This window comes from Notechis scutatus, chromosome 4 (genome assembly GCF_049901735.1).
Source record: "Notechis scutatus isolate UNSWTSFEM ecotype Mainland chromosome 4, rNotScu1.2, whole genome shotgun sequence".
NCBI classification, from domain to species: domain Eukaryota; kingdom Metazoa; phylum Chordata; class Lepidosauria; order Squamata; family Elapidae; genus Notechis; species Notechis scutatus.
Window position 1 is genome coordinate 34,818,654 of NC_142012.1, and position 26,040 is coordinate 34,844,693.

General features: G+C 36.6%; 1 long non-coding RNA gene across 1 annotated transcript in view; it reads right to left on the reverse strand.

The window, feature by feature from the left end:
• Positions 1-1,740: 1,740 nt before the first annotated feature.
• Positions 1,741-26,040, reverse strand: part of LOC148130699 (uncharacterized) — an 82,339-nt gene continuing 58,039 nt past the window's right edge. Inside the window, exons 3-4 of the long non-coding RNA XR_015749601.1 lie at positions 4,176-4,326; positions 1,741-3,176 (exon numbers count right to left, since the gene is read on the reverse strand). This is a non-coding gene — a long non-coding RNA (uncharacterized LOC148130699). The remainder of the gene's footprint in view (positions 3,177-4,175; positions 4,327-26,040) is intronic.

The window sequence follows — 26,040 nt, forward strand, 5'->3', positions numbered from 1 at the left end:
GTCCTTAAGGTATCCTTCAGTGTATAGAACCGTGATGGCAAACCTGTGGCACGCAGAGCCATTTCTGCTGGCACACGAGAGGTTGCATGGAACAGCCCCACTGCACATGCACATGCATCCCCCAACAGCCAGCTGATTGTCGGATATTTTCCATGCATGCACAGGGGGAGACGCACACGTAGGAGATGTGTGTGCATGCACAGGGGGTGGAGCATATGAGGGTGTTGTGCATGAATGCGCAGAGGTGTGCAGCATGGGGGGGTCCATGTGCATATGTGCAAGGGAAGTCACATGCACATTGCATCATGGGTGCAGGCACGCAAGCGCACGTGTGCACACACACACTTTTGGCACTCGATGTGGAAAAGCTTAGCCATCACTGGTGTAGAACAACTAAATCATTGTTACAATGTCAAGAGCCTGGTATGCAAATGATACATTAGGACAATTCCATAGTACAAATTAATTCAAAAAGACTTTCATCCAGGTGTAGCTCAGATGCTTATAGCCCAACCAATATCATTTTTGTTATTATGCAAGTTTGACAGAGAGCTTTGAAAGAACTTAAAATCAATTTTTTCAAGACTCAATGTCAATTGATGATGGGTGGTCGGTCAGCAAAGTTTCCTACTGATTGCTCCAGGGTGGTCTTGTAATGAGTCTGCTGAAAGAAAGAGCAGCCAAATGCTGTATGCCCCTGAATATGGGTCATGAACTATTTCTGGATAATTACCAGAACTTCATGGAAAGATTTAGAGTACTTTTGATTTTTTTTTTTTTACTGTAAAAAAAAGGAAAATTATTTTTAAAACCATATAATGTTAAGTCTGGGAAATACTTCATTAAAATTTATGAGGGTTATTCTGTGATTTCTTATCTCAGTTTACTTATTTGTTTTTCATCATCCTTCTTTCTTTTTGTTCCTGAGTTGATGCAGCAAGATTTTTCTTGCTTAATTGCATTATCAAAATTCAATTCAAGAGATTAAAGAAACATTAAAAAAATTGAAAAGATGCCAGGTTTAAATGTAGTGATGGGCTGGCAGTGCAATATTATTTAAAAAATAGACAAAGAACTGTTGAAAGTATTATCAAAATGAAATGCCAGTAGTGCATCTATCCTTAGTCTCTTTGACCTCTCAGTGGCTTTAGAAACCATTGGCCATAGTATCTTTTTGAAATGATTATTACTGAATTAATGATTGCATCCAGTTAAGGAAATAAATTTATTGAGAGAATCACTAAAAGAAGTGTAATTTCAAGAATTAGAATCTAAGCATGATTGTAGAAAATGTAGCCTGAAATGAAGATAGAAATAGGAAAACCAAATCAATGTATGGCAAATTATTGAAACAAAATTCTTGTGATTACATGGACAGCAAACAAATTTAATAAATCAATAAAATTTCACAATATAAGAACTTAAGAAAAGTAAATTTAAAGCAGACATTGATGATTTTCATTATTCAAAAAAACCCAAGAAAATGTCAAAAACAGTAAATATTATTTTCTGAAATAAAGATCAAACAGCTGACCATATAAATGGATGCAGCCCAATCTCATAAAATAACCAATTTTCATGTAATAGTCAATAAGACCATAAGCATTCAATCATAGCCTAAGTTTAGAACAATTTAAACAACCCAATTTATAAACAACAGTTATCCATAATTATATGCTATTTTTTAAATCCATAGCAGGATTTGAATAGACTAAGACTTAGACTAACTTTATTGTCACTTTGAATGTACACTAATTGGCATACATTAAATGACATTTCATTGCATACAACTCTCAAAGGATCTCCACTCCAATATTACACTACAGAAACATGACTAAATAAATAAATACAAAATTATGCATATACCCAGATATATTATATGACATGGAGAAACAACAGTCTAGTTTGGATGTATACCTGTACATGACGAGAAAAATAACTCATGTGAATTTACCAGATGGATGGCATAGAGAACAAAGCTGTTATAGAATCTGGTAGTCCTGCTTTGAAACCTTCTCCCAGAGGGAGCAACAGAAGTGGGTGTGTGGGGTCTCTAACAATGCTTTGAGGTCAAAGCACATAGCACTTGTAAGCAGTATCTTGAATGACAGGAAGCAAACTTCCTATAATCTTCTCGGCTGTTCTTACCACTCTCAGACTGGACTTTCTCTTTGAGGCATTGTAGCCACCAAACTGATTAATGAAGGTTTAAGAAAATCAGAAGAAATACATAGAAATACATATTTAGTGGAACTGGGACTATCATCTTCTACATCATCATCACATCATTATCATCACTGAGTGTGGATTTCTGAATGTTCTTTCTTTGCATTATTTTCCTTAACAAAGGGACTGATTTTGTCTTCTAGTTTACATTTCAGTCTTATTGAATAAGTGATAGTTTGCTCCTGAAACCTTTTCTAATTTCTAAGTATTGATGGCAGAGGAAAAGATAAGTGTGTCATACTTATATTGTGTTGGGAATGTTTTGCAAATCAAACTGGCTGTGATATGAACAATTTAGTATAAATTAAAAGTAAAAAAACAAATGTAACAAGATAACCATGAATCTCTTACTTTTTTGCAGGGTTGTGATGTTGTATTTTTCATATCTGGTGAATCTATTCCATTGTGTTTCACTTTATTGGACACTGTGCCTATTGATTTTGGAGTCACCAAGATTAATTACGTATATTGCAAAAAAGGGGACTTTCTTTTAAAGTGTTTGGAAGGAAGAAAAGAGGAAAAGAAAGCAGAAAGGAAAGGGAGAGGAAGGGAAGGGAAGGGAAGGAAAGGAAAGGGAAAAGGGAAGGGAAGGAAAGGAAAAGAGGAAAGGAAAGGAGGAGAAGGGGAAAAGAGAAGACAGAAGACAGAAGAAAAAAGAGAACAGGGACAAGGGAAAAGAAGAAAGGAAAGGAAGAAAAATTGCTAACTATAGCATTACAGATACAACTTTACTCTTATGCCCATTAGTTTCAGAAGGTCTAATGCCAGATTCTACATAAAATAGAGTAAGGCAATATCTATTGATTCCCCATCACAACTTAGATAATAACACAGCGTCCTGGAGTTTCCTTATTTAACTGAAAATATGTTGAGTTGCTAATACATTTTGCTCTTCAGATCTTTTACTTTTCAATCCAAGTTCTCTTCATCTCAATGTTTGAGTTTTCTTCCTAGAGGAAAATTAAATATGAAACAGTGTTGTTTCCCTGAAGCAGAAAATTTGTTAGAAATTGTAGAGGCTAATGACACTCAACTGTTTGAATTCCAACAGGTTTAAAGCAGTGTGGTACCCCTGAGATTTAGAGCCATGCTAATAAATGTAAATAAAACGACCAATACTTCAAGGCTCAACTTAAGTTTCTTTGTTTGAATTATTCAGCAGGAGCTAACCATGAAGAGATTTTTGACATACTACTTATCATAGACTATGATATGAAGAAGAGGACAACAGTGAATGTTTGTGACAAGATAGCTGTGTTTTCACAAAGTTTTCTTAGGCTATTGCCTGAGGACATGTAATAACTGGTATCTTCTTGAAATTAATATAATTTTGGAATAAAATACTGTACCAATAAATGTTTTTTAAGCTCTAACATGTTCAAAAGTACAGATTGGAATACCTTTTACTCCCATACACAGTATACTTATTTATTACTGTCTATTCTGTAGAGACTCAGTTTGGTTAACCACCATACTTAGCAATGGACATGTCAGTTCCATTTGCTAAGGAAATGTCAGTTCCATTTGCCATTTGATAAGCCAAGGACTATCTGAAGTATGAAAATAAGTATATACATTCACCTCTTTGTGGTCCATTCTGGAAGAGATTTTTGGTACAAACCATTTAAATATGGTATTTAAAATCCTTAACAGGATCTAAATACCCTGAATAAGGTCACTATGATATGAATTCAAACTGATTGCAGACTGATATGAGGTCATCCTATCTATTGACTTTGACAGTTTAGACAGTAGTTATGCAGGATGACATAAATAATAATTACATAATAATAAAAGAAAAAAGACTAATGTTCAAAAATGTTCCCCACTAATTTTAAGAATTTTGTTGTCCTTTTATCTGATTTAGGTTGTTTATGGTTTTTTATTTGTTTCAGAGTTACAAGGTTATGCTTTAAGAAAGAGTAGAGAGGCTGTTTATTCTCACTTACTGTATACGCAGCCCCAAATATTTATTCTGAATAATTGTGATGTCTTCCTTGGATGACTCCCCAGATGCCTCCTAAGATGCCAGCTTAGGAGAAGATGAGTCCATTCCTGGCATATCAGGAACTAAATTGATTGATGGCTCTGAAAGGCTGTCTGGAAGAGATTTGGAGAAAGCTTCAGTGAGGGAAAGTTTGCAGTGGCAGATGGTCAGTGAAGAGGAGGAACTGCCTTCTGCACCTGATCTGAAAACATATAGGGCAGAGAAAAGACAGGAGCAACAGGTCATCCAGAGTAGTTGAGAGGAGAAAGCCCAGCCCATCTTGATGGACTGCACCAGAAAGCTGGATATTTATTATAGAAGAGGAGGCATTGCTGGGAACAATGGGAACAATGTAGAGGTGGTATTCAGCAGGTTCTGACCGGTTCTGGAAAACCAGTAGCGGAAATTTTGAGTAGTTTGAAGAACCGGCAACTCCCACCTCTGACTGGCCCTGCCCCCACCTATTCTTTGCCTCCTGATTCCCAGCTGATTGGCTGGATCTTCTTTCATTGCCCTGCATAGGAGAATGGAGCCAGGAAGCAGGTTAGTGGGGTGGGGAGGGAATGGGGATTTTGCAGTAACTTTCTCCCAGGAGTGGGGTGGGAATGGAGATTTTACGGTATCCTTCCCTTGCCATGCCCACCAAGCCATGCCACACCCACAAAGCCATGCCCACAGAAACAATAGTAAAAAATTTTGAACCCCACCACTGGAACAATGTGTATGTTTTCTAGCTGTTTGTTTTTGGTTGTTGTGTTTTTCACTCTGGATTAACACAGTATTTGGAATTGATTTGTAGCTTGGAAACTCTGGACTTTTTCTGCCTCGTGATCTCTCTTGTGTGTGGATTTAAGTTTGTTTGATGAAATTATTTTGTTTGAGCAACTTTATTGGGCAATTGCTATCTGGACTAATGTCAGCCTGCTTGTGGCTGGGCTTAATTTGGACAGTTCTGAGTTTTGGTGAAGGAAGGAAATTGCTGGGGAATATTAATAAACTCACTAAAGCACAGTTATGTGTGTGTGTGAGCAGGGCAACACATAATTTATTGTACATACAAGTTCTATGGAAGTGCGGTGGCTCAGCTATTAAAGATGCTGAGCTTGTCAACTAGAAAGCTGACAGGCTGAGTTTGAGACCCATGCCATGAGATGGGGTGAGCTCCTATTATTTGTCCCAGCTCCTGCCCACCTAACAACTTGAAAGCGTGCAAATATGAGTAAATAAATAGGTACCACTTTGATGGGAAGGTAACAGCATTCTGTGCACTTCGGTGTGTAGTCATGCTGGCCACATGACTATGGGAATGGTTTTTAGGCAATGCTGGTGTCAGCTCTGAGATCAGCTGCCACAAGAAAATATGTGAACAGTGAAGGGGGGTGAGGGAGTTGAACAGTTCAAGGTTATTTAATATGTCGCATTAAAAAATTCCAACTGCAATTAATTGGTTCTCGTGATTTATGAAGTGTAGTAAGTGGGAGGAGATAGGGTGTAATTTCTGAGATGCACTGGAAATGAGTTTCAGTTTTGGAAATTTCCATAGACGTAGCAGAGCTGTTCCCAATAAATCAATTGGAGATTATGCTTGTCTCGGAGTGATTGATTACTACGGATAATTTCTGGATGCCTAACAGCTGGTTTCCTGGACTAAGAAATGGAGAGTTGGAAATGACTGGACAGGGGAAACTTTATCTTTACAAATCCGAATTCAAACATTTAGTTTATCTGCTAATGCCTAACAAATCTCTGCAATGGCAATAGATTGTAATAGAATCATATTGGAATAATAAAGAATTTGTAATAATTTGGCAGAGAAAGCAACAATAGTTGTCTGGCACATGACATAATATCCTATTTCCTTTTGGTTTAATTGTTACCATATTTTCAACATGCAGGAAATATAAGGTCTTGTGCTAAAGCAGTCAGCCTCATTGAAAGCAACTGGAGGTCATCTGAAGCATAACTGAAAGGTTTGTTTGGAAGGAAATCTATCATTATATTTCTATGGACAGTTTAAAATAGCTATCAAAACAGAAAGGCTTCTTTTTCATGTGGCATCTTTCCACTAATCTGCAAATAAGGAATATGTCTGATAACAAAAAAAGGATTCAAGAATCAACCTCAAGTAGCTTAGAGACTGCTTCTAAAAATAGAGAAATACTTTCCCTATCACAAATTAATCTCATTTCAAAATGATTTTCAAAATACACTTTATGCAATGCAAATCCCTGCTCCCAAAATAACCTGTAGTTGTGATTGTTATGCCCAGCCAAGAGATAAATTACTGTTCAGTGAACTGTTTCAGGATGGCTACGTGAAGTGAAGTTAGGATTAAGAGAACTGATGAAGCATAATATACCATGAAGGAAATAAAAACATTTTATAGAACATATAGGCATTATTAACAGGTTTCCTCTGCTTTTTCAAATACAATTATTTTTCTCAGTAGCAAACACTGTTTGGAAAAAAAAAACACAAGAATTTCATATGCTATATAATGCATTGACATATGCAAATATGTGTTCGCACCAAAATTACAGTATGCAATTATTTTCTTTTTAGGTTGTAAAATTTAAATATGGATACTTATTTTAAATAAATACTTTTAAAATGCTTTAAGGACCCTTAGGCAGGTACTCTTCCAGCAGCACATGGGTTTTAAATTAGTATATTCAATTTCCAAGGGCTTTGGTGGATACTTGTTTCTTGTTTTATATGAGATTGTAAAATATAATAATACTACCATTTGTTGAAAGTTACCTATACAACATTGCTAACTAAAAAACTTCTAACAATTTACTGGGTAGTATTATCAGGAACAAAATTGATATTATATACTGGTGGGATATTAGAACAGTTGGACAATTTGTTGTTGTTACTATTTCCACCAGAAATACATAGCTTTCAGGAATAGATTGATGAATCAGGAATGAAGTATCATCAACTCACAAGATGCATAAAATTCTAGACATTTCTTTTTATTCTTTCTTGGATGATTCCGAGGTAATCTGTCCCAATGTATGCTTGGCAACTTTCCAAAACTTCAAAAAGGTTTTTTTTTCCTCTCTGTCTCTCTCCATGGTTCCTTTTTTCTTTAAATTTAACATATTTAAAAAATTCAGGTTTATCCTATATTATTATTAACAAATCTAAGGCATACAAATCATTCTATAAGTAATGTACTATTCATGCAAAGTAACTTTCAAATGCTTATCAGGAAAAATGATACACAAGAGAAACAAAAGTCTAACATACAGGATCTGGACAGGATCCATAGAGCTGAATCTGCAGAGTGCCCAGCATAAAACCTATTTTGAAACAATTACTCTGAACCTTTCTTTGACAAAAGTAACTTTAAAAAATGGTTTATGCCATATCACCTGTCTTCAATTAAAAGCAAGTGAGCAAACAAACAAACTTAACTATCTAAAGTTTGATGAAAGAACCACACAGATATATCTTTTCACTACAACCCCATGATGTGTACCAGCTGCAGCTATTTATTGGCTTAGTCAAGAGCTCTACTATTTTGCTCTAAAATGTCAACTTTGATTCATCCATGGGTTCGCTAGCTGTCAAACACAGTTAAACAGAACTGGAATCAGTACTCCGCTTAGGTTTTCATTAAAACAGAAATGAAATCAGCTCCTTTTGTATTTGAATTCAGCATTGAATCAAACATCAACTTTAAAGGACTAGATAATAGTTTAAACCTCAAAATCTCAGAATTGTGACAAATTTAAAATAAATAAAATATAAAATATTACTATAGGTAATCTGTTCCTAGCATCTAATGAAACTGGCCTGATTTCAGTTGCAGAAAAGTTATAAAATTTCAAGAAAATCTAGAGAATAAAATATAAATCAATTTCCAGCAATTATTCTCATTACACTAGACAACCTAGTACCTTCCAGATACTTAAATGTTGATTTTCACAATGTCTTTCTTGCCTATATTGGCTAGGATTATTCTAATGCCAACTTTTCCTAATATTTTCTTTAGAAATCCTGGCCAGACATTCTTCTATATGTGTCAGTGTTTTTCTCTGAGAATCCAAGCAAAGGTTATGAGTATCTTAAGGCAAAGATAGGACAAAAGTAGATCTTGATCAAATCTACTAGTGCAGTATGAATTTGAGTGATTTTCAACATAAATTTAATGAATCTAATTTCGATATATTTAACAGTAGCTGGGTAAACACAGCTTTGGTTTTTTTACATTTTGTTGTTAAAGTGATTGATGCTAATATATATTAGAATGAATTCTTGTGAGGAAAGAATATGAGTTCAGTACATTTTTCAGTTTCAAGGTAGCCCTTGTCTGATATTATATTCAAAATCTGTGGTCTTTCTATGATTCTTCATTCATACAAAAATACTGATAAATTTTAAAAAATCACTTATTATCCTATCTTGCCTCCTATCTTAGTGACATATTTGTTAATGATATGTATCATGAATGCCAAGATATTGTTGATATTAATGAAAACTACACACGTAGTGGGATAGTGAATTTTATTTAGGACACAGAAAATTAAAGCACTGGAATAATCCCTGACTGAATTTGTATTGGCTTCTAAGCATAATGGAATATAAAATATCTTGCAAACTCAATGATGTGATTGCTTGCTGTTTCACAATAAATCATTCAGGAGCAATTAGCATGAAACCATTTTCTTATTTCAAAGAAATTATAAGTTATTTCATAAGTTAATTAAAATGAAATTAAAAATATCTTTCAATCTTTCTCAAACATGCAAGACTGTAACCCTAATCTATTTCTATTTTCTACTTCCAGGGAGAAATTCCCATTGAGCTTAACAGAATTTCTGACAGGATAACTGTAGGATTGCAGAATGAGCATACTGTAAACATAACCCAAACCTAGTAGAAAGAAGTTGGTCAGTTTTATAGATTTATGTTGTGAATAAAATTGAAATAAGACAAACAAATATGTGCACTGAAACATTATATGATTATTTTTATCCACACAAAATCGGGCCACACCTCTCCAATCTGAATGACATCTCAATGACTTTACTGTAGATCTGTGTCAAGGGGATATTAACTACTTTCCCTCTCTACTATTGGCAGTTATTTCAATATGCCATCGCTGCTACTTTGTTATAGTCGACTGTTTGTAGTCAGTATGTGATCTTCCTACACCAGCTAACTAGATAGTCCATTGTTTCTTCAGCTTCCTTGTAGAGATGGCATTTTCTGTCTATTGTTGTCTTCTTAATTCTGGCTTTGTAAATGTTTGTTCTTATGACTTGGTCTTATACAGCAAAAATTAGCTCTTTGATTCTCTATTCTTGGCCATTGCCAGGTCTTCTTGTTATGTAGCTACTGCTAGATTTGTTTTATGCACTGGTTATGTAATATTTTTCTGTGTATCTTTTCTATTCATTATTTTGTCTTTCATATGGGCCAGTTTGATCTGTTTAGTATCCAGTAAGCCTTCATGGTGTACTACTTTCATTTAATCTTGTTCACTGTCTTTTGGATATTCTTAAAATGTGCACCCCTTTTTTTCAGTTGTCAGGTATACTTGTAGCATGCTATGCCCACATGTTATTATTGCTATTATTAGCAATATTGATGTTACTATTGTGCTTATAGTAGACTAATCTTAGTCATGGAATGCTTTAAAATATATTTCATATATTTTATTCTTTTAAGATAGCAGAAAATTATATCTTTGTTATTATTTTGCTTACACTTCTCATTACTTTTTCTTGAAACCTACATTTTCTGACGGGGGAAGAACATGCTCCTTGCAATATCTTCATTGAAGATTTATGTGACTCTTAAGAAACTGTTTCACAAAGACATAGCACCTATACATATCCTTCAGCTACCTTAAAGCAAGGAAATGCAGGAACCCCCACCCTGCAACATTAAAAATTCACTGAAAACTATTTCAGACTGTAGATTAAAGCATATTGAAATAGAATGTCAAATAGATGAGTGGGGTTGAAGGTAGGAGTGGGGAATAACAGACTTTTAATTTAAATAAAGAATATTTCAAAATTGTATTCCTCATAATAAAAAGCATTGAAAACTGTTCCTAAAGACTGATCACCATAACAAGATATACAATAGTAGCACACATTTTGGAGTCATAGTCACAAAATACAATGAAATAATAAAATGGTTTGACATATCAGTAAGTTTATCTTTAACTGTCATAGGAGAAGAAGCTATAAAGATCATGTGTGTGCTCCAGCATGTGGAAAGTAACTAAGTTTGACATGGCTGGACCATTTCAGAAGAGAGGAACAAATAACTCTGACAGCCAAGGGACTGCAATAAGATCCCATAAAGAAAACCATTTAACAAACCTGCTAACAGCTGAGAGCTATGGTAAACAAGGAAGACCTAGTCACTTGTGGGTCAAAAGAGGAAGACAGTCTCTTGTGGCCCAGAAAAAACTTATAGAAGTATTGCAGAAGATGATTGCTTTGAAATAACACCATTTAACAATAATTTGCCTTGAAATTATTAGTTCATATAAATTAGTTCAAATAAGTACTAAAACAATTAGAAACCTATAGTTATGTCTAATTTATATTCACAATCATTATTTTGCTTCAATATTTTCTCTTTCACATGTGAACTCTTGAGGAAAACAACTGAACAAAATTATTTCAAAAGACAACAAAATAAAAATAAAATATAAAGCCTCATTTTAAATGCTGGATAGTAAAAAGATGAACAAAAGAAATTAATAGATCAACAAAGGCATAATTCATACCAATAAAGATCTAGGTTCAGTTTGTTCAATCATTTATATTTCCTTGCACTAATTAACATAGTCTATTTTTTTTACTGCTGTTGTTTCAAGCATTAGCCTTAGCATTAGAATCAAGGCACCACATAAAATTTTAATGATGAAACAGATGCCATATTGCCACTTCAGTAAATGACACTTTGTTGAAGTGGAAGAAGAGAACAGATATGGTGTGACCACACTGACTTTGGGTCTGTTCTTGCAAGTTTTGAATTTTCTGCCAATCAGTTTATGATCCCTAGTAATTTTGAAGTAATTTTGAAAATGAATGTGTGTCTGACAGAATAAAAATGATCTACAATCTAGTTATGCATAATATATAAAGGTAAAAGGTTCCCCTTGTATATACGTGCTAATTGTTTCTGGCTCTAGGGAGCAATGCTCATCTCTCTTACAAAGCCAAAGAACTAGCACTGTCTGAAGACATCTCCGTGGTCATGTGGCTGGCATGACTAAACACCGAAGGTGCACGGAACGTTGTTACCTTCCCACCAAAGTGGTCCTTATTTTTCGACTTGAATTTTTACATGCTTTCAAACTGCTAGGTTGGCAGAAGCTGAGACAAGTAATGGGACCTCACTCCATTACGTGGTGCTAGGGATTCGAGCCACCGAACTGCTGATCTTTCTGATCGACAAGGTTAGCATCTTAGCCACTGAGCCACCTTATCCCCCTACATATAAAATACACATCAAAGCCCAATTTTTGCAAAGAAACCAAAGATGCTAACAAAAAAGACTCCCTGCATGTAGTTCTTCCTGGGTGTGATGTAGTATGGTTAGAACGTTGGATTAGGATTTTTTTTTAAAATCTAGATTTTATTCATCCGTGAAACTAGAAGGATGCACATGTAACCACCACTTTCTGTTCTGGAGATGAAGAAAGAATATAAGTGCAATATATTTGTACGTTTTTATTCTGCTTCTATAATTTCTTTTGATTATTTGCCATAAAATCATTTTCAGCTCAGAATGACCACAAATATTTTTTTTCCATGACAATCTTCTCTGACTTGATATTTCAGATCTTCAAATGGTGCAGTTATCACTAGTATAATGGAGTACATTCACACTTCTCTTTCTTTCTACTTTCCCAGCATTAAAGTCTTCTTTAGAGAGTTAAGTCATCACAAACATCCAAAGTAAAATAATTTGAGCTTGTTTATTTGTGCTTCAAATGACAACTCTGGCTTGATTTGCTGAATGATTGGTTTATTTTATTGGTTGGCCATGGTATACTCAAGACCCCCAAGTTTCTTCCTTTAGTTTTAAAACTACAGTCATCTTCCAAGCAAATTAAAACGCAAGTTAAAACGAAGCCGAAAGTTGCTGGGAAGTTGCTCGGGTTTCCGGGGCTTCCAGGGCTTTGCAAAGGCAAAGTTTGCAGGCTGGAGCGTCTTCCCGCTGAGGAGCGGGAAGGGTTCCGCCCGGTGGGCGGGCGGGCTGCTTAAACTTTGCTCGGGTGGCACTTTAAAAGCCTGCTCCCAGCACCCGAGCAACTTCCCAGCAACTTTTAACTCACGGGCGCTCGCGCCTCGCCCCGAGCCGCATGGCAGCATGCTCCAAGCAGCCTGCCCCGCCCGCCGGGGAACCCTTCCGCTCCTCGGCGGGAAGATGCTCCCGCCTGCAAACTTTGCCTTTGCAAAGCCCTGGAAGCCCCGGAACCCGAGCAACTTCCCAGCAACTTTCGGCTTCCTTTTAACTCGTGGGCGCTCGCGCCTGGCCCCAAGCCGCGTGGCGGAGGGAAGCCCGGCGGGCAGGCGGACTGCTTGGAGGAGGTTCCGGTTTCCCCTCCGCCAGGCACGGCGCCTGCGAGTTAAAAGGAAGCCGAAAGTTGCTGGGAAGTTGCTTGGGTTTCCGGGGCTTCCAGGCTTAAATTTTGCAAAGGCAAAGTTTGCAGGCTGGAGCGTCTTCCCGCCGAGGAGCAGGAAGGGTTCCGCCTGGCGGGTGGGCGGGCTGCTTAAATTTTGCTCGGGCGGCACTTTAAAAGTCTGCTCCCAGCACCCGAGCAACTTCCCAGCAACTTTCAGCTTCCTTTTAACTCGTGGGTGCTCGTGCCTGGCCCCGAGCCACGCGGCAGAGGGGAAGCCCGGTGGGCGGGCAGGCTGCTTGGAGGAGGCGACCCGGCGGTGCTCCGGCAGCAGCAACAGGCAGTTTCGCCTGGGCTCCGCTCAGGTGTCCGGCTGGGGCTGTCAGGAGTTGCTACCGCCGGCGCAGCTCCGTGCGGCTCCAGTCCCGCGTTGCCTTGGGAAGGAAAAGGCAAAACCAGGAGCTGCTGAGCCTGAGCCTCCGGTGCCGCTGCTCCCGTTGCAAAGCACCGCCGCGGCTCTTCCTTTTGCCTTTCCCTTCCCGAGGCAGCGGGACTGGAGCCGCGTGGAGCCGCGCCGGCGGTAGCAACTCCTGACTCAGGGGGCCTCCGAGGGGAGGGGAAGGAGGAGAAGGGTGGGGGAAGGGTGGGGGGGGGGCGATTCCCAAAAAATCTTGTGCTGACCCGGCCTGTCTGTCAAATTTTAAAAGTCAATGCGGCCCCCGAGCCAAAAAGTTTGCCCACCGCTGCCCTAGACTCTTCACCCAATCTCCCAAGTTAATTCCCACATGGCGTTATTCTTTGTCTCTGTCACCCCATCAGAAGGTGTTGGCAAATCTGAATAAATGTTTTGGCAAAGTACTGACCATCATGATCACAATTACTAAGCAGCAGTAATTTATGCCCAGTTTTAAGAGGGACTTTTTTAGCAGAATGTGAATGTGAAGTGAAATGGACCTTAAGAAATCTGAGTAACAACAAAGCTGGTGGAGGTGACAGTATTCCAGCTGAGCTATTCAAAATCTTAAAAGACAATGCAGTAAAAGTGCTGCACTCAATTTGCTAGCAAAATTTGGAAAACTCAACAGTGGCCACAGAATTGGAAAAGGTCAGTTTACATTTAAATTCCCAAAGAAGGGCAATGCCAAAGAATGTGCAAACTATCGCACCATTGCACTCATCTCACATGCTAGTAAAGTTATGCTTAAAATCCTACAAGCTAGGCTCAAGCAATATGTAGATCAAGAACTACCAGAAGTACAGGCATGGTTTTGAAAAGGCAGAGGAACTAGAGATCAAATTGCCAACATACGCTGGGTCATGGAGAAAGCTAGCAGATATTCCAGAAAAATATCTATTTCTGCTTCATTGACTATACTAAAACCTTTGATTGTGTGAATCACAACAAATTGTGGAAAGTTCTTAAAGATATGGGAGTACTAGACCATCTTATTTTCCTCTTGACAAACCTATACGCAGGTTAAGAAGCAACAGTGAGAACTGGACATAGAACCACTGACTGGTTCAAAATTGGGAAAGGAGTTTGGCAAGGCTGTATACTGTTGCCCTGTCTATTTAACTTATATGCAGAGCACATCATAAGAAAGGCAGGGCTAGATGAATCAAATGTTGGATTTAAGATCGCCAGAAAAAATATCAATAACCTCAGATATGCAGATAATACCATTCTAATGGCAGAAAGTGAAGAAGAATTAAAGAGCCTCTTGATGCAGGTGAAGAAGGAGAGTGCAGAAGTTGTCCTGAAACTCAACAATAAAAAAACTAAGATCATGGCATCTAGCCCTCTCAATTCCTGGCAAATAGATGGGGAAGAAATAGAGGTAGTGACAGATTTTATTTTCCTGAGCTCCAAGATCACTGTAGATGGGGACTGCAGCCAAGAAATTAAAAGATCCTTACTCCTGGGGAGGAAAGCTATGGCAAATCCAGACAGCATACTAAAAAAGCAGAGACATCACCCTGCCAACAAAAGTGCGTATAGTCAAGGCTATGGTTTTCCCAGTTGCAATATATGGTTGTGAAAGTGGGATCATAAGAAAGGCTGTGCATCAGAGAATTGAGGCCTTTGAACTATGGTGCTGGAGAAGACTCCTGCAAGTCCCTTGGACTGCAAGGTGATCAAACTGGTCAGTCGTAGAGGAGATCAACCCTGACTGCTCTTTAGAAGACCGGATCCTGAAGATGAAACTCAAATACTTTGGCCACCTAATGAGAAGGAAGAACTCATTGGAGAAAAGCATAATGCTGGGAAAGATTGAGGGCAATAGAAGAAGGAGGTGAAAGAGAATGAGGTGGCTGGATGGAGTTATTGAAGCAGTAGGCGTGAGCTTAAATGGGCTCCAGAAAATGGTAAAGGACAGGAAGTCTTGAAGGAACATTGTCCATGGGTTCGCAATAGATCAGACACAGCTTCGCAACTAACAACAACAACAAATTGTAGGAGAAGGGTCATGTTAGTTTACAGTAGCCAAAAATCAGAAGGAAGAGTTGGATAGAAATTTTAAAATTCATAATTGTTATTGAAACACATGGTCTTTGGTGAGCTGCAGTTCACTTCAACAGATGCATCTTGTAATAACATTGTTAGATTGAAAAGATGCTACCAGATTTTTTCTGATTTGGGGATGGGGAAGAATTCATTGTAAACAAGGCCACTTGCTGACAGTATGTCAACGCAATAAGAGAGAAATATCATACATTATCATACTGATGTTTCATTTAAAAATAAAATATAACATACAGAATTATAATTTGTTTCCATGTTGTTAGACTCTGTAGTATTCTATGTTTCTTGGTACCCTTGAGACACCACAAGATAACATTATTTGGAATAGGATGTTCTCTATGGAAGAGATACTAGCTTTCTAAAATTATGAACAGAGTGGAGAGAGAAAAGTTTTTTTTCCTGGATTGACACAAGAAATATTACTATTAGGTATGAAAATGGATCACTTAATTTGCCACCTTCCATAAAACAGAAGCTTACGGAATTAGTTATCTTACTTCTATAGCAAAGGTGTCAAGGCTGGATGCATCACGCGCTGACCATGCCCATCCCTGATTTAGTGATGGGGGAAAAAGTTGTGATACATCACTTGATGACAACGTGACACCACGAGTTTGACACCATTCTACAGAATTTTCTGTGGCCCTGGAAATAACTGAATAAGGTTCATGGTAGGCATTTAGTATCTGTTGCAGACTTGATGGCCTCAAAGTTGAGAAAATTGAAAATTACTTTAATTCTTGACATCATCCATATGAAGTATAATGTTGTTCTTTTTCACCTGGGAGCTATTTTGGCTACAGCTGAAAATAAAGATGTTTATAAGTATCAATATGAACTAGAGAAGTAATTTCTCATTTTTTACAACTCAGGCAGCAGATGAAGCAAAAGAATTACTATCTGATGTCTAAAGTAGACCAGTATACAATCAATGTAGATATTCATATTAAAAGTTAGTTAAAAGCAAACCAGAGAGCCAAATGTAACTAATTCACTGTTAAACTAATCAACTCTACACAAGCAAAATTTAGAATCAGGAGTATGCCCTATTTCATGAATGACAGACACATAAACTTTAAATAAGTTTATTTAGAATAAGAAATAATGTCTCTCTAAAATACTTATCCTATGTTTTCCACATTAGCATAAATATCATGTTTGTATACAGTAAATCACTGCAACTTAAAACATTTTCTTTCCCTATTTTCTTTTTCTTTTTAATCATTAACTGTTGGATATGTACTTATTTTTAGGATTAAAGGGAAACTCCTTAGGAAACTACAGTGTATAATGCTCCCATTTTTATAGCCAGGATCTGTTGATAGGGATTAGACTAAAGCTCATTCATGGGATTTTAAATATTTACTATGTATCTATTTGCCCAAGCTCACTTAGAAGAGGTTAAACACTTGGCTAAATACTGACAAATACTCTTAGTGGATCATTAGAGAAAAGTAAAGCAGTCAGCAAACAAGTGGAAAGAATTATCAAGTGTTACACCTAGGAGGGAAAAAAAGGAATAGCAATCAACATCCTTGAAATGAAACCAGGTTACATTTACATTGAAGTGGAAATGTGAGAATCGATATTGCTGCTGTTTCCCTTTTTTATATATTGGATAGAGACAAGATAATATTCTGATAAAAAAAATTTATTTGTAAATATATAGGCACTGAGACAAATTTAACCTACCAATGAGATATAGGTATTAGAAAGAAAAAAATCACCTGCAACTAGTATATGCTCAGTGTAAGGTGTACCAGAATTTTCTTATTGTTTTGATACTTGAATTTCCAGTATGGTATCTTTAGACATCAGTGCATATGACTTTCTCTCCAATTTCCAAATATTTTCTTTTCTTAATTAATATGTGCCTGTTTGTGACTAGCAAAACACATTTTGCAATCATGTGGCAGAGTTTCTCCAATATAATATCTATGTACCAAATATGAGAATAGTTGGTAGATGGAAGATGGATTGATGGAAGGGAGGAAGGAAGGAAGGAAGGAAGGAAGGAAGGAAGGAAGGAAGGAAGGAGGGAAGGAAGGAAGGAAAAGGGAGGAAAAGGAAAAGGAAAAGAAGAAAAAAACCCTGATAATTGGAATGCATATGTCATTTCCTTTCCCAGGCATCTTAATCATACATGTCACTTCAGTCCTCCAAGTCATTCTTTTTCTCTCTCTCTCTTCCTGGGGTTACTATTTAGTTGCAAGTTTCAGTTAAAATGTATATTTTAGAAGTCTTATTGAAATTTTACTTTAGATTCTTTTAAAATCCAGGCAGTCTCCTCCCTCTTCCAGATCCCCCCTCTTCCAGATCCTTCTTTTTCTTTCCCTTCCTGCTTATAGAAGAAAAAGTTTTTAATATCCAGAAATCTTTATTGTCCCTTTGGCTAGTAATATTTTCAGCTTAATTGCCTATTGATGCCAAAGCGGATTTTTCCAATTTCTTATTTTTAATTGTCAATATAAGGAAGGAGAGAGAAGAAAAAAAAGTCAAACCTTTCCCTTTTCACTTTCTTTCGCTGCTTCTGACTCTCCTTTGGGAGAATTTAAATTCCAGGGTATCTTAATTATTGCTTTTCCAACTTCGCCTGGTCAACCAAGACTTTCATTTCTTATCTTCCTCCTACACATTCTTTTCCGGTTGAGTTCTTCTTTGAGGTGGCGATTTCTGACCGCCGCTCCTACCGCCTTCGGGAAAGGGAGTTTGACCAGCTGAGGAGGAGAGATGCAGCTCTCCTCGACCCTGCTGGCAGTCTCCCCCTTCTTCACCACCTCTACGGGGTGGCTTAGCCCCGAAGCCAGCTGGCTCGGGGCGTTCCAGCGGCAAGCCCAGGCAGAAACCACGCACGATTGCAGATTCCTGTCTGTTGCCGAAGCCCTTCAAACCAGAAGTCCAGTCCTCCAAGTCATTCTTATCCATTTGTACTACCTAGTCCTTCAAATACAGTTCTCCTCAGAAATAATTCTTATTGTATGTAAAAATCTCCTTCCCTTTGTTTTTCCTACAGCAGTTTATATGGCAAGAATAAGCTACTTTTTGCTGATTAATAAATGCATTTACATTTTTGGAGAAATGTTGCCAAGTGGATGAAATCACATTATGTCTGAGACTAATTGTACATTTTGGGGGACTTGTATGATTTCAAGGTTTGGGCTTTTTAACTATGATAAGCCTAGAATAAAACTTATAATTTTAAACTCTTTTACAAATTAATATGGCAGTAAATAGTTATTTACTTCCATAAAAATGGGGCCAAAAAAGGGAGTTTCTTTTAAAACATAAAAAAACAGGAGGTCCAAACAAAAAGTCTTAACAGCTCACATGCAAATTTATTTATTGAAAGCATTTATTTAGTGACATATTTTATACCAAACTCTGAGAAGCCAAAAATTTAAACAACATCAATAATAAAATGACATAAAATACTAAAACTATTTAAATAATAAACATTAAAACCAAAACCTAGTATTAAGTTAACCTTCCAATATGTAGTTACCTCAGCTTATGTCAGAGCTAAGGAAAAAGCCAGCTCTTCAAAGGTTTATGGAAGGCTAAGACAACAGAGGCCTGCCAAGCTTCAGGGGAAGAGCGTTCCATAGGGCAAGGGCTACCATGGAGAAAGTATGTTTCCTAGCTCTCATAAGGTGGCAATATTTAAGGGAAGGCAATAAAATGTGCACAGGGTAACTATAGCATTTAGATTTATATACCATTCCATGGAGGTTTCCAACACTCTTTGAATGGTTTACCAATGTCAGCATATTTCCACTCAACAATTTGTGTCCTAATTTTGCTGACCTTGGAAGGATAGAAGGCTGAGTCATCCATGAGCCAGTCAGGTTCGAATTCCTGGCTGTGGGCAGAGTTAGCCTGCAATACTGCATTAACCACTGCACCACCATAGCTCTTAATGGGTAGGAGAGAAATGTAGTCTTGCAGATAATCTACCCCTTTGAGTGACATGTTACATTTATGGTTTGGGAGATCATTAGCACTAATCTGCTACTCTTATTTTTATTGTTATTAGCTTCAAATCTCTCCCGTTGGAGTGATGTTTTCATATATAATTTTAATTGGGTTTGTTGCATTTGCATTTTTACGTTTGTACCCGTCTACTTAAATTATACTTAAAATTATAGTTAGAATGTTATAAATAAATACTTCATTAAAAGCTAAAATACATAAAATTGTTTCTACTGGTTAAGATTTCAACTGAAACTTTCTCCGAATTGGAATTTATCATATGATGATTTTTTTTCAAAATATTTTTAAATAGGAATAACTATTCTTCCAGAAATGCAATAAATATTGTTCATTCAGGTCAATTTTTTTATTTATAAAGAAAGGCTGATTTATATCTTTATAAATAAAGGCTGAAAAAAACAACTAATTTTTCCTAATATCTATCAAAGATGAATAGCGATGGAAGCTTAAAGAACCAGTTTCTTAATTCCATAAATTAAAACAACTCAATTTCAGGTTAAAAAAATCAGAAATAGAAGCCAACTTTTACACTTTTAGTTTTGCTTTCTTTTTCTAAAATCCAAATTTTACACCCTGGCATGACATCTATATTTGTGTTTGGGTCACTGTCTCTGTTTCAGTACAAATAGTCATTACATTATATTCCTTAGTCATCAGCTGCTTGCATATTTCTTCGTTTCTCATCTAAAAGGGTAGACGTTTAATGTGGTGAGAAAACAGGAATATTCACACAACTCATAATTTTCTTTCAGATAGAAGGTATAAAGAGAAGCTGTCTTTGTACTCACATCAATTTAAGTACAGCCCTCAATATGATCCAGGACCCTTGCTGTAATCAGGTCCTGGTGCATGCAGAGTTGTATTCACATTCAAACTAATGTAATTATAGCTCCCTTTCAGACTTTCTACTGAAAGCTGCAGAGAGGTGGGGATAGGCTCTGTGCACAGCTTCATTTCTTTCTTTTGTTTGTGATATCATGCAATTCAAAGAAGAAATCTTTCAACAGAGCTGTGACACAAAAGACAAAAAGACACTTGATCAGTCCATACCAACAGTTTTGTGTCTTGTTCAATAATTCTGTTTTGTCTATATTTGCATTGAACTTTGTAATATCATCATAAAATTTAAGATAAAAGTTCTGGAAGACACTGCATTTGAGTGTTCATGAAAAAGAGAAAACTGTAAGATTAGCATATGAAAATATAGTATTATTATAGTACTACAATTTGCTCTACTTATAACATACTAGTAGTTATGCTTTACATCCTCCTAATACCCCATGATGGCATTTGATATCTTATCCACTTCTTTTACTAATAAAAAAAAAAATTCCCCTTTATTCCCTGTAATTAATTCACAACTTAAAATAAATTCCTGGTTTTTTTGCCCAATCCAGAATTAGCTGCAAACTTAACTGGCACTTATTCATCTGGCAGTTCTTTGCTAATCAGGGATGTCAAAATCAGGATTTTTAAAAGAGAAGACTGCAGAACGGTGATGTGATGTTGAAAGAATAAAAATACTGTTTGCATGGTTCATGAAAAACAGATGGAAAAGACTTTTTCAAACAGATAAATCGAAACAGATTAATTGCGGTGCTCAATGTACTGTAAGACATTGCAGAAATAAGGAAGGGAAAAATGGGCTTGGAATATTTCACTGTTTCAGTTTTGATAAAATTGATCACTCAAGATATTTTAAAATTACCTTTACCTTCCTTCCTTCCTTCCTTCCTTCCTTCCTTCCTTCCTTCCTTCCTTCCTTCCTTCCTTCCTTCCTTCCTTCCTTCCTTCTTTCTTTAAAAAAAAGAACTATAAGATTTTTTTTCATATGCAGGTCAAAAGCTTCCATGGAGTTAGATAAACATTTTGTAAACACTTGCAAGAAAATACATTTAATGCTGCAGAGAGAATTCACTGAGCTGTCTAATTAGTTTTTCATTTAATATGAATTCAAATAAGAATCACTTTGTGGAAACTACAGGGTGCATAAACAACATCTACAGCTGCATTTCTGAGAAGGATAGCTGTACTGACTGCTTTTATATTTCAAAAGTAAAACCATGCCTATAGCTGTATTAATGTCATAAAACAATTTTTAACAAATAAAATTAGGAGAAAACATAAGCCTTCTTAAGTACCCATATCCAAGGTCCATATAAATGTTAATAAACTTATCCCCACCTTTTGAATGGCATGTCCTCAGTTGCTCACAAAATAAATAAAATATAATCTTTTCTTCACTGATCTCCTTATTGTCTAGAAATAACTAATACTCTTACTTTTTCAAATTAGAACTTATAATTGAGATATAGATTCTGAATTGTTGTGTTACTGCATGTAGAGTTCTGCACGTACTTGACATGGAACAACTTCTGAAGTCAATTTATTGCTTTATATGTAATTGTCAAAATTATAATTATCTAGTTTAATATTATAACAATAATACTTTGGATAGTACATTGGTTTCAAATTCTTTTCTGCCACTTTAAAGTGTGAGTATTGTATAAGAAGCTCTATGTGGCTTGGCATTCCTGTTCTTGTAAAAGTGATGGTCCTGGTGGGATTTTGACCATTATGTGCTCTTCTTCTATGATTCATCAACGATATACCAGTTCCAAGAATAGATAAATGGGGAGGGTTAGGAAAGCAGTGGTGAACTATCCTATAAAAATCTCACCAGAACACTTTATGGCAATAACTCAATATGACTCATTTATGGATACCAACAGTGGACCTTACAGGCTGGATGGTAGCCTGTAAGCTACTGGAGAAGAGCAAGAGAAACCTTGTAGTAATCAGGAATTTTATGACATTGTTGGAAGAAAGCCTTCATGGAGCCCATTCATAGTGCTCATGATGAAAAAGGTTGCTTATGCTGTACAAGGTTATATAAAAATGGAACATGGAATGTTAGAGGCATGTCCCTTGGAAAACTTGAAATGATTAGTTTGAACATAGACATTCTGGACATCATTGTGTTATGCTGGACAGGCAGTGATAAATTCAAATCAGATGAGTTTATGGTTTATTTTTATGGTAATAATATCATCAGACAAAAAGGAATTTCATTCAGCATAAGCAACAAGTGGATAAATGTGTTGAGAATGACAGAATATATAGTGATCACATAACATTTATCCAAATTCGAGGCAAACCACTCAACATTATCATACAACAAATCTATATTTGTAATGTTATATGTAACCTATAAGGATAATGCTGGATAAAATAGGATGGATTTTCTATGGGACATGGAATAGAACAATTATATTTATTTTCTTTTAATTGTTTATGTTGGTTTAGCCAGGCCTTTGTAGCAATACATGTTTTATAAAACACCTTGAATTTTGGAAATGGGTGGCATATAATTAATTGTCTAAATAAACAAATATTGAAATGTCAACTGAGTTTCACTCTTGGAAAAGTCATGTCTGCTTTAAGATGTTGTATACTGCTGTTGCATTAGAACTGTCACGTAGCATAGTTTTCATGATTATTGCTTTAATAATAGCTTTGAATTCAAATAATATATTTAAATCTAATACAAATACAAAATCCCCTCTTATCTAACTGAAGAAATTGACATCAGCAAAGACTGTAGCTGCAAATAGAAATAACAGTGGGGAAAAATACTAGTGAAGAATGCAAGCTTTCAGAGTCTAGGAAATTAGACAAATCTTCAAATATCAGAAGGGGAATTCAAGAAAAAAAGTAGACATAAAAAAAAAAAAAAACAATCCACCCTAATTTTTACCTCAGTACCATTAGGCTTCAAACTTTTCAAATCTCTTATTTTGGATTACCTTATGGAGAAACTAATTTATCCAATTAAAAAGAGAAGGAAATTTCTAAACTGATCCTCAAACCTTCTTCAAATTCTGAATTGATGGTGAGAAACTATCACACATTATGATGAGTGATAGAGTTGAAAATATACTGATAATGTATAATAGAAGTACTTTTTTAAACAAATAAATGTGATTTGCAATTCAATTAAAAAGTAAAATAACTTGAAAAATTATCATTTGATCTTCTAGTTTAGGACAGTGAAACAGACTCAGAAATACATTGGCTTTGAAATTAAAAGGCCACAGTACTCTAGTCCTCAGGGTCCCTGGAAACAGCAAAGGACCAGACTACGGTGCCTCTGTCAGCTAAAATGGAGCTTGGGAGGACTGATGAGGCCCTCCCAAGTTTCCTTTTCATTGGCAGATGGTTGCAGGAGGCCATCACAGTTGGAAATGGAGCTCGGGAGCCTGTTTTCACTGAGCGAGCACTTGGGCCATCACAGGTGCCTTCTAACATGAATAATGTAGAGTTGGCCATGCCCACCCTGGCCACACCCACCCCAGCCCCCCAAGGTTAAACACAACCTCAATGCAGTCATCAATGAAATCGATTTTGACACCCCTGGTTTAGGTCAATTCTCCATTCAGGATCAGCTACTCACTGTGTCTAAAATAGGGATGTTTTTCTTTCTTTCTTTCTTTCTTTCTTTCTTTCTTTCTTTCTTTCTTTCTTTCTTTCTTTCTTTCTTTCTTTCTTCTTTCTTTTTTCTTTCATCATCACAAAATCATCACAACAACAGAATCCCCAATTACAACTTCAAAAAAGGCAACTATGATCTTATAAATAACGATCTCTCATCCCTTGATTGACAATTTCTATTCTTTGGATGCAATACTGTAGAAGACCATTACAACATATTTTTACTTGAAGTCAAAAGAGTCAAACTATATGTACCATTAACAACTCCCAAAACCAGAAAAAAACAAATTACCCATAACAATAAGGGAGCTTCAATCCAAAAAGAAATCACTTTGGTGGAAAAACAAATCTGGTCACATTGCCAACTTCAAAAGCCGATACAAAAATTTATACCACCAGATTAAAAACTGAATGCACCTATTATCATATTAAACAAGAAGAAAACCTTCTACGCACCAATTCCACCTGTGCTTTCTACAATTTTGTAAACAACAAACTAAAAGACTCAAGGTCCATCCCACCCCTGAAAGAACCTAATGGTAAAGACTGCAATGACGACACTATTAAAGCCAACCTCTTTAACACATTCTTTGGCTCAGTATTTGAAAAACAGCAATGGATCATGCCCAGTATTTCCTAGTCGAGCCACAGCAACTACAATGATCTAATACAGGGGTTAATACATATCAATTTTAGAGAAGACAATGCTCAAAAAGCACTATGCAATCTAAAACCATCTCTATCTATTGGAGTGGACAGAATATGTGCCTACTTCTTAAAAAAGCTACCCACTGCCATAGCCGAAGCTCTAAGCATAATCTTTGAAAAATCTTTCAGGACCAGCTCCTTGCCAAAACTATGGTCACAAGCCACAGTCATCCCCATCTTCAAAAAGGGAGACCCCAGCCTAGTTGAAAATTACAGACCAATCTCTTTATGCTGCATCACCTGTAAAGTCCTGGAATCAATTATTAACCAATCCATCATCCTCCACTTAGAGACAAACAACCTACTCTTTAATAAACAATTTGGTTTATCCTGTAATTTGCAACTCTTACACCGCAAAAACATATGGACTACACAATTCGATCAGGGCAAAGCAATAGACGCAATCTACATAGACTTCTGTAAAGCCTTTGATTCAGTGGTACACGACAAACTACTCCTAAAACTAAAATCTTACAGTATCTCTGGACACCTGCATAACTGGATAGAAGCATTCCTGTGAAACAGACAACAAATCGTCAAAATTGGGAGTGTCCTATCAAATTCTGTACCTGTCAACAGTGGTGTCCTCCAAGGCAGTAGTCTAGGACCAACTCTTTTCATACTCTACATAAATGACCTCTGTGATCATATCAAGAGCAACTTTGTGTTCTCTTCGCTGATGATGTAAAGCTATTCAACACCACAAACAATACTGCTACCTTTCAAAAAGACCTTGACTATGTATCAGAATGGTCAAACAAATGGCAACTTCAAATCTCAACAAATAAATGCTCTGTCCTACATATTGGCAAAAAAAATAATAATCATAAAATAAAATACAGGCTGAATAGTCAAGACCTTGTTGCTGATCCAAACTCTGTCAAGGATCTTGGAGTACTTATCTCTAATGATCTAAGTGCTAGAGCCCACTGTAACTACATAGCCAAAAAGGCATTAAGAGTTGTTAACCTAATCTTATGTAGTTTTTTCTCTGGTTATGTTACGCTACTAACTAGAGTATACAAAACATTTGCTAGACCAATACTCAAATACAGCTCATCAGTCTGGAACCCACATTACGTATCTGATATTAACACAGTTGAGAAAGTCCAGAAATATTTCACAAGAAGAGTTCTCCACTCCTCTACTCATTGCAGAATACCTTATGCCACCAGACTTGAAATTATAGACCTAGAAAACCTAGAACTACGCTGCCTTCAGTCTGATCTAAGTATAGTATATAAAATCAGACATTGCAATGTCCTACCTGTCAATGAATACTTCAGCTTCAACCATAACAACACAAGAGCAAAGAATAGATACAAACTCAAGATTAATCGCACCAAGCTTGATTGCAGGAAATACGACTTCAGCAACAGAGTGGTCAATGTCTGGAATACTCTACCTGACTCTGTGGTTTCTTCCCCAAACCCCAAAAACTTTAACCTTAGACTGTCTACTATTGACCTCACCCATTTCCTAAGAGGTCTGTAGGGGGTGTGCATAAGCGCA